Source organism: Rutidosis leptorrhynchoides, chromosome 2 (assembly GCF_046630445.1).
Source record: "Rutidosis leptorrhynchoides isolate AG116_Rl617_1_P2 chromosome 2, CSIRO_AGI_Rlap_v1, whole genome shotgun sequence".
In the NCBI taxonomy this organism is placed as follows: Eukaryota; Viridiplantae; Streptophyta; class Magnoliopsida; order Asterales; family Asteraceae; genus Rutidosis; species Rutidosis leptorrhynchoides.
This window is the reverse complement of record NC_092334.1, coordinates 582,177,787-582,187,880: the sequence shown is the minus strand read 5'-3', so window position 1 is coordinate 582,187,880 and position 10,094 is coordinate 582,177,787. Positions and strand designations below refer to the sequence as shown.

At 26.0% G+C, this 10,094-nt stretch overlaps 1 long non-coding RNA gene across 2 annotated transcripts; it reads left to right on the top strand.

Moving 5' to 3' along the window:
* Positions 1–6,424: 6,424 nt before the first annotated feature.
* LOC139893252 (uncharacterized) lies at positions 6,425–9,335 on the top strand. Of its 2 annotated transcripts, XR_011774427.1 has the most exons (4): positions 6,425–6,706; positions 7,121–7,231; positions 7,325–8,349; positions 8,563–9,335. It is a non-coding gene; the product is annotated as an uncharacterized lncRNA (long non-coding RNA). The 2 variants fall into 2 exon arrangements; XR_011774426.1 differs by having other exon boundaries at positions 7,325–9,335.
* Positions 9,336–10,094: the final 759 nt, after the last annotated feature.

The window sequence follows — 10,094 nt, the reverse complement described above, 5'->3', positions numbered from 1 at the left end:
GGTTCTCTACAACAGCCTGCTCTGATACCAATCTGTCACACCCCCAAATAGAGCCTGGGGTATTTGTGACTAATTATATCAAATCACAGTTGTATAAACGAGAACGACTCTATATGAGACGTTTTATTGATTTTTGCAGCGAAAGATAAATAGATTACAATGTATTTAGAGCATTAAATGTCTTTAATTAATATGATATGTAATGAAGACTCCAAGCATAGCAAGCAATCATCATCAAAGCAGCAGATATACAGCGGAAGCAATATTTAAGTACCTGAGAATAAACATGTTTTAAAAAGTGAACACTAGGTTGAGTGAGTTCATAGGTTTATCATAAATCAATAGTTCAGTATAGCATTAGACCACAAGATTTAAGTTTAAAGTTGATTGATACCAAATATATCAATCGAAAGAGTTGCTGTTTGTAATATCGTGACTAAACAAAGTTACCCCGTGACACTTGTTATTCGTGTCGTTGAATCATTATTATGTATCCAAAGACCAACGGTCAAATGGACAGAGACGTCACTCTCATTAGCGCTACTCACAATAACTAAGCTTACATCTTATACCTCAGCAATTAACGATATTACGGTGGGGATTTAGCATGCCAAAGCACGTATATAGCATAAAAGTTTGAGTACTTGTGTCTAAACGTAAAACAGTTATAAAAGTTGTGTATGTATTCTCAGCCCAAAAATATAGATAAAAAGGGAGCAAATGAACTCACGATACGATACGATAGTTTGTAGTAATTATGCGTATGATGGCACTGAACAAGTACATAGTTGAGTTGACCTCGGATTCACGAACCTATATCAGTTTTATATATTATTAAAACATGTAATCGTAATTAAACAATTTCACATATTATAACTTATATTATATATTATATATATTTAATTTGTGTATATGTATTTAAAATGATAAATATTTATATAGTTATATATATATATATATATATATATATATATATATATATATATATATATATATATATATATATATATATATATATATATATATATATGTTTGATTGGTATTATTTTAAAATACCTAATTTGTTATATATGAATATTTATATAAAAATGTTAATATGTTTGTTATATAATTATATGAAATATAATTGTAGTATATGAAATAAGTATATTTAATGTAAAAAAAAATATTTATTTGAAAAAATAATAATTTCGATAATAATAATTTACTAATAATTATAATAATAATGGTAATAATAGTAATTTTAATACAATTAATAGCTTTACTAATAATTATAAAGTAAAGATGATAGTTTTAATAATAGTAAAATTGATAATTTTTGTAAAAATGATAATAACGGTAGTAATTTTTAATAATAATAATACTAATAAAGATAATCATATTAGTAATAATAATAATGATAACATTAATAATACTTATAAATATAAAATGATACTAGTACTAATAACAATAATGATAATAATAATTTGTATTGTTTTCAAAATAATAATAATAATAATAATTCTAATCATAATAATGATAATAATATTTAAAATGATAATAATAATGATAGTTTTAATAATAATACCAATAATTATAATGATAATACTAATAATTATAATAATAATACTAGTAATACTAATAATACTTTTAATACTAGTAAAAATAATAATAATAATAATACTAATTAGATTAATGATAATAATAATAATAATAATAATAATAATAATAATAATAATAATAATAATAATGCTTTTAATACTAGTAACAATAATAATAATAATACTAATTAGATTAATGATAATAATAATAATAATAATAATAATAATAATAATAATAATAATAATAATAATAATAATAATAATAATAATAATAATAATAATAATAATGATGATGATGATGATGATGAAAACTACCTTAGGAGCTCTTCAAAAAAAATAAATGCCCAAGACGGGACTCGAACCCGCGACCTCCCACTCACCCATAAACATCCTAACCATACTACCATTCATGTTATTCTGTTAATATCCTAGTTTTATTTTTATTTAACGTGTTTCTGTGTTTCTTCATCTTCTTCCCTTTTTCTTCTTCACGACCATTATCGACCAAGATTAAATCAACATAAACGCGACTTACAATTTTGATTCAAGACTTGAAACTTAATTATAATGACTTGTATTTGGGGAATTTCTTCAAAAATAAAATAAAATAAAGAATAAAACTGCTGCTGCTGTTGCGAAAAAAAATATAAACTTCAAATTGATTTTCGAATTTCCGAACGATTTAGCTCATAGTTTCAACATGAAATAGGTTTCAAATTGTTCCTAGAAACTTTCTGGTTCCTCAATTGATCTTGAAACTCCAAAACGATTTCAAATTTTGCAAAGAACAACTTGGTTGACTTTTTTTTATAAGTTTTGACTCGAAAATTCGTCGTCGATAAAAAGAATTAGTATTTGAGATTTTACAGATAGTTCAAGTAATTAATTCCTAACAAGACTGCATTAATGGTTTTTGAAATGGATTTAGAATTCGAATTTTTGGGAAAATTTTATAAAACAGAGGTATCGCAGTAGAAAAAAAAATATTTATGTTTTTTGATTCTTCAATTTAAATTGATTATCAGCAGTTATATACATGATTATGATGAATAATTTATGTAGAATAATTTGATGTTATTGTTGACACTGAGTCACGATCCAAAATTACAAAAAAAGGCAGTCACGATTATATAAAAAAACAAAAAAAACAGCTTTACCTAAATTAGGTATCTGATTATTATTATTATATTTTTTATATATATTAATGATAATAATACTAATTAATAGTTATTATATTAATAATAGTAAATGAAGATGATAATAATAATGATAAACCTAATAATAATGATAATTGTAATAAGTTTATTAATAATTAATAATAATGATGATAATAATAAAAATGGAAATAATAATTATAAAAATGATAATAATAATAATAATAATAATAATAAAAATATTAATAGTAACATTATTAATAATAATAATAATATAGTTCTTGTAATAATAATGATACTGGTAAGATAAATTGATACTTTTAATTATAACCATGTTTTTAAAATTAATGTTAATAATAACTTTAATATTAGTAATAATAATAATATCAATAATTAATAATACTAATAATAATAATAATATTAGTAATGATAATACTAATAAGCTTTTGAATGATAATAACATTTATTATCATTAAAGATAATAATGTTAATAACAAGGTTTATGATAATCTATCTATATATCTATAGTAATTGAGTCCTAGAATTATAAGTATGGTGTATTAAATAGGTTTAATTCAATAAAACTTACCCAAGTAATTTAATAGACTGGTAAAAATGTTAAAATTATTATGGTAAAAAAGTAAAAAATAAAATAAAAACCATATTAAATAAAAATTTCATAAATAAATTTTAAGTAATTGAGAATCAATAAATATATAAACCTTTTCTAAATAACGTAAGTTATTTTTTAGCCTATATATATATATATATATATATATATATATATATATATGCTCATTAACTCAACTCAATTACTATTATTTTTTTACTCAATATAACCACTTAACAACATGGTAAAATTTATAATTTTATTATCTCTCTCTCTCTCTCTCTACATATATATATATATATATATATATATATATATATATATATATATATATTGACTTCAAGTGTCATAAATATGCTCATTAACCCAACTCAATTACTATTATTTTTTTACCTAATATAATCACTTAACAACATAATAAAAGTTTATACTTTTATTACCTATATCTATATATCTTTCTTTTTTTTAGCGAAAAAGTTGAAATGCATTAAAAGGGATAGATTTCTTCATTAAAGCAATGAAGAATAACTATCAAAAAAGATACAATGACAGAACAAAAGTTCGGTCATGAGAAATGATACAAAACGAGGCCTATATCTATATATCTATATATTTTGAGTCCTACAATATTAAGTATGTTGTAATAGAATTAACTAAATAAAAAAGATATAAAATAGTAAAGTAAAAAATTAAGAATTGTTTATGTATATAATGATTATTAAATTATTAAATACGTATCATTTATGAATAACTTAACTCTTGATTTTCATAAGTATGAATTACCTCTTGCCTTTATCATCATAGTAAAAAGGTTAAAAATAAAATTTACTCATACTAATAAATTTATAGACTTATAGATAAATTTATATTATCATAGTTAAAAAGTTTTAAAACTAATCTACCAATTTTAATAAATATATAGACTTAAAGATAGATTTATATCAACATTCATAGCATATTACAGTTCATAATTGGGTAATGAAGTAGATATAATCCTAAAACTAAAGAATTGGTATAGGTGACTATTGTAGTTAATCATCTTTCATCATTAAGCTATTAGCATAATGAAAATGTAATTAATGAAATAATAGTATAATCTATGACATAGTTTAAATTTGTTAAATGTTTATTAAGCTAATTAGTTTTTTTTTTATTTTTCATTTTATCAAATATCTAACTTTTAACCTTTCATTTTTCCTATAATAAATAGTTAAGTTTCAAGCTTCAAGCCTTTCATTTTTCTTATAATAAATATATTAGTTTAAATCTTTTCATTTTCTTATATTAAATAGCTAACTACTTTGATACATTATTATCTATAAATACCCATTTACATTGGTGAAATACTCATTATTCATTTCAAAGTTAGTCACACTTTACAATTGAAGTAATTGATAGAGTTTTATAGACGTTAGTTATTCATCATCATCGTCATCATGAATGATTTGTTCTTTCAATGTCAAACATCCATCCATCACATTAGCATTATATATATATATATATATATATATATATATATATATATATATATATATATATATATATGGAATAAATATTTATCTTATTTTACGTAATTTTTATCTTCTTTGATAATTGTTTAGAATTCACTGAATACATTTGATTATGTGTGTAGTTTTATTAATATATGTATATATGAGTGCGCTTTCTTTAATAGTTATTTTTATCTTTTTTTATGGTTGTCAACTCTTGCTCACTAACGTTTCGATACATAAATTTTAAAATATTAAAATTTGGAGCAAGTCGTGCAACGCACGGGCATTGCCCACTAGTTATTAATAATGTTGATAATCATAACCATATTATTAATAATAAGTTGTATTAATTTATCAATAATGATATTATAATAATTTTATCACTTTTTGTAAAAGAGATAATACTAATAATATTAATGTTATTAATAATTATAACATTAGTAATAGTTGTAATAATAATAGTACTTGTAAATGATAATGATGAGTGATAATAATAATATTAATATAACAAATTAATATTAATACATAATTATTTACAAATTATGGTTCGTGAATTTGTCGGAATTAGTCGAAGCTAGGTTTAAATTTAGTCGAAAATTTCCGTGTTATCACATCTATTAACACTCGAAAACACTGTTGCAAAACACCCCATCTCGAGCCGTTGCGACGCCCGTTGAGACAGTTTCGTGACTAGCCCACCCCGTCTCGAAGAAAACCGTCTACTATGACTGTCAACGGTCAAAATTCAGGTCAAAGTTGAAAAAAAAATCAGGTCAAAGTTTCTCAAAATTCGAAAAAGCAAGAAAATCGATAAAATCGGTCAAATTTGTCGTATTTTAGTTTGAATTTTTTGTATTATATTAACGGTGATAGCTGGGTACAAACTAGTCAATTAAAGTTGTTACTTTAAAATATGTACACATATATACATTTATATACTTATATATTTAAAAGTCAACTTTGGTCAACGTCCGTCTTGACTCCCCGTCTCGACCCCATCTCGAACGTCTCGACCTTTTTAGGACCCGACCATCTCGACCCCGTCTCATGACTTTTGCAACATTGCTCGAAAAAAAATATATAAATACAAAATATTGATATATGCTTACATATTTACTATTATAAATGTATTTAATATTAAATTTACATGTTGCTTTCAACCTTATAATGAAATAACTATGATATCCCTCTTCTTATTAAAGCAGAAGCTTAATTCAGTAATAATCTTTTCAAATAATTGATCTTGACCATCCATTCTAACTAAACAAATAAATACAACCGTTGGATTTAATCTTGAAAAAATTATTACCTAATACAATTTTCAATTACAATAATAATGACATCAATAACCTCACTTTAACTTACATTTACAATTAAGTTCAAACGTAAATAATTAATATTTAAAACCAAATTTCAAAAATACAAATGTATATCATAATCGTAACTGTAATCGATCTTATGCCCAATAAATCGGGAATGAGGTTTCAAAAATTAAATGGATTTGATACAATTTCAACAAGTCCATATATATGATGGTCTTTTTATTGTAATAAGTTTTAATATACCAAAATTATCATCATCACAATTGCGAGAAATCCGGAATCATCATCAATACTGAACATATTCTTCAATTTAACAAACAGAATACTTCATCATTTTATCTTCCACGTTCATAAAATCCCAGCCACCACCTCAGCATTTTTATCTTCCCAAAAACCATTTTGAATGCCCAAACACGCAAGTATACAACATGAATATTTTCGATAAACTCTAAATCATTGATTCCTCACAAAAATCGTCAGACATAATCAGAATTCGATTATATATCTTTGATTCAAACGATTTAACATCTTCCATTTAAAAGCTAAGGTTCGTTTCATCAGATTTTGAGCATACCGTTATCTATTTATGCTGTTATTTATCGATTGATAAATTGATAAATGGATTATCGCTGTTATTTGGAAACCCAATTGTATATTGATGAATCAATTAATCATTGATTTAAGAAGAACCATCTTAGACATCAAAGAAGGTTTTTTTAATATTATTTCTTATAATTGAATCTGTATCTAAAACTTTTTGTATATATGTTCATATTTGCTATTAGGGTTTATGGATTTTGTTTAATTTTACTCAATTTTAACATATTTCGTTATTTTGTTTATCTGTTATTCTTTGTATGATTTGGTTGAAGGATCTACGTTGATAGGTAACTGACTCTGTTAACTTAATAGAGTAATGTATTAAATGTGCGGTATAAATTGATGTGTTTTCCTTGTGTAGGAGGAGATTATGATTTGATGTAGTCTCGTCTTCTAGTGGAACTTGATCATCTGTAGAGGTTTTAATTTTTCTGTTGGGTTCTTATTCAGTTTTTCTTACGATGTTATGAAGGTATACATCTAACTCCATTAATTCTCAAATAAGAGTATTATTATGCCTTCATCTTACAATGTTATGAACACATTGCTATCTACTGATTACAAGATCCACAAAGCATGGAAACAATATAAACAATATGCTGGTGTACAGGTACATATGGCTCTTTTAAATGTGCTCATTAACACCTTTTATAAACAATATTGTGTGTTGGATAATTGAGCTGAAATTAGTTGCAAAATTCAAGTATTAGTTGATAATGTAAAAATGCAAACCTGACCAAAAGGCTTTGACTTATTTGTTTGGTATAATGATAGGTTTAGTACATGCTTGATAGTTTTCTTATATAGTTGATTGCAGTTCACATGGCTATGTCTAGCCTATTATATCACTCCTATGAGTATATTTGCTTTTATATACGTAACATGATTCTCAGTGAGTCGTTGTTAAACATGGATATATGTATTCTTGATTGCATGATTTGTATGTTGAAAAATGGAAGCCTCCTGTTCAGTCGGTAGAAAAATGAAGAATCGTGAAGCGATTAGTGCTACAAGAAAGTACATTATGTTTTTGTGTATCAGTTTGGTTCTATTGGAAATAATAAAGGTGACTAAACAACCTCTTATCAAAGGCTGCATACATACGTGTCGCGGGTAACTTCAACATGAGAACTCCAAGTGACTGCCCATGTAAAAACTCTTTACAAGGTGGCGGTTCAGTGTTAATGTCAAATTAAGAGTAAGTTATGGCATGTTGCACTTTTGAACGTATACTGATCTTATGATGCTACAACTCCCTCAAGGTTTCACTATCTCGACAATATTATGATGCTACAAATATTCCAAGAAGATCTAGATGGTTTAGTTGTATTGGGAAAATGAGTGGGTTTGGAAAGCTATCAAAATGGGCTAAGCTGGGCTGTGATGGATTGAAACTTATATTTTATAAATGAGATGAAGTAGCCATATTTATCTGTATTCCATTTTTAGTTCTTTTTACATTTTGGTAAAACAAATTCGAAACTTGAAAGCATCCAGTTTTTTTTCTATCTTCAGATCAGCTTGGGAAATGTAAAAGCCATCAGCGAAGGTCTGGTCGCTTATATACAGCTCTTACGAGATCTTACCCAGGTACAACTATCGTTAGGATTTTGGATATTTCTGCCATATGAAAAAGAACAATTGGGTTTAATTGTAAGTATTAATTTTGTACACGCATTAAGATTACATAACAGAATCACAATGTTAAATGTTGTACGGGCCAGTCTAAAATTTGGCACGCTTCTCTAACATTATTTTTTCCATATCTTACCTAAAAAGTTATCAATTTGTGGAACTTGACAGATGTTGCATGATCATCATCAATAATAATGCAAGGTAAGTTACCTTAACTGGGGATTTCCTTTATCTATTTAACATTGATAGTCAAGCATGAGTTATTTTTTATAACATCAGGGCAAGACTGTTGACAAATATGAGATTTGATGTGCTAATTTCATGGATGCACCGTCTTTCAGCGGACAACTTATTTTGATGGTGATTGTGTTAAGTTTACAGTAACTTTTTAAATAAATATTTCTAATTAAAGTCATACTTGTGATATTGTTTTTTCTTCTATTCTGTTTGGACTTTTTTTGAATGCGAGAAATTGCATAAGGGAAATTTTCAAATTTAAGAACATTTACCCCAATTGTAAGGCATGGTATCATGTTACCATTTCTTTTAACTAACTGGCGACTTATCTTTTTTAAATATGTTATTGGATCCTTTAGCAGTATAAGTATGTGCAGAGTTTTCGGAAGATTTAGAATGTTTTATTAGTATGGAGCTCGATATTACGTTTTCATTTTTTTTGCTAAGCTTACTTTGGTGTCCTTTAAATGTATTTTTTTTTCAACAGCGATTGGGATCACCTGAGGGGGACTAAACCACCCGTTACGATCATCTCCCGTTTCGACTATGCCGATGCAGTGATAATAACCCCGCCCCCATTGTTGACCGGGAGGAAACCTTGAAACCGATCCAATGGCACGACCAAGTAAAACCCCCCACCCCTTTACCCTCAAACGATATGGAAAAGGTGTCATTGGTGAATACTTCATGGTATCCTTTAAATGTATTATGTATTATAATCATGGTTGGGTTGACTTGATAGAACAAGGAGTGACACCAAGACAAATGGCTTTGTTTGTGCACGTTAACGGCTTTAAATAACATGATATGCACAAATGGTTTCGTTAGATCAGTTGGTTATAGGTACTAAAATCATTTTGATGACACAATGTATTGAGAAAGTTATTGACTTTGTGAACCACTATATCTTTAAACATTTCATTAAATTAGTGAGACTAAAAAGTGATGCATTAAAGATCAACGTGTTGATTATTTTTTTGAATCTTAGATGCCTCATGAAGAACAATTTCTTTCATGGGTTGGTGGATTTCGACCATCAGATATAGTCAGGATAACCAATTTTTTTTTATCTATATATGTACCTTCATTAAATAAATTCTTTTCATTTGCTTACAAATAACAATGTCAATGTCTACTTATAATCAATAATCAATAGAATATGATTTTGTATTTCAGTTTATTAGTAACCATGTCCTAATCAACGAACAACAAGCGGAAAAGATGGAATCATTGAAATTAACTGCTCTAAAGGAAGAAATGAACATTACAAACTCACATTGAAAATTTTCATTATACTTTAACTAATTCTTTTTCAGGAAAATCATTTGTTGATAAAAGAGACTTTTCTTCTATGAATAAAACATTGGAAATTGCTTGCAAGATATACTAACCATAAGACAAAGATCGATGACATTGCTTGCATTTCACAACTACCACAAACGAATAATTTCCTTTAATCGCCA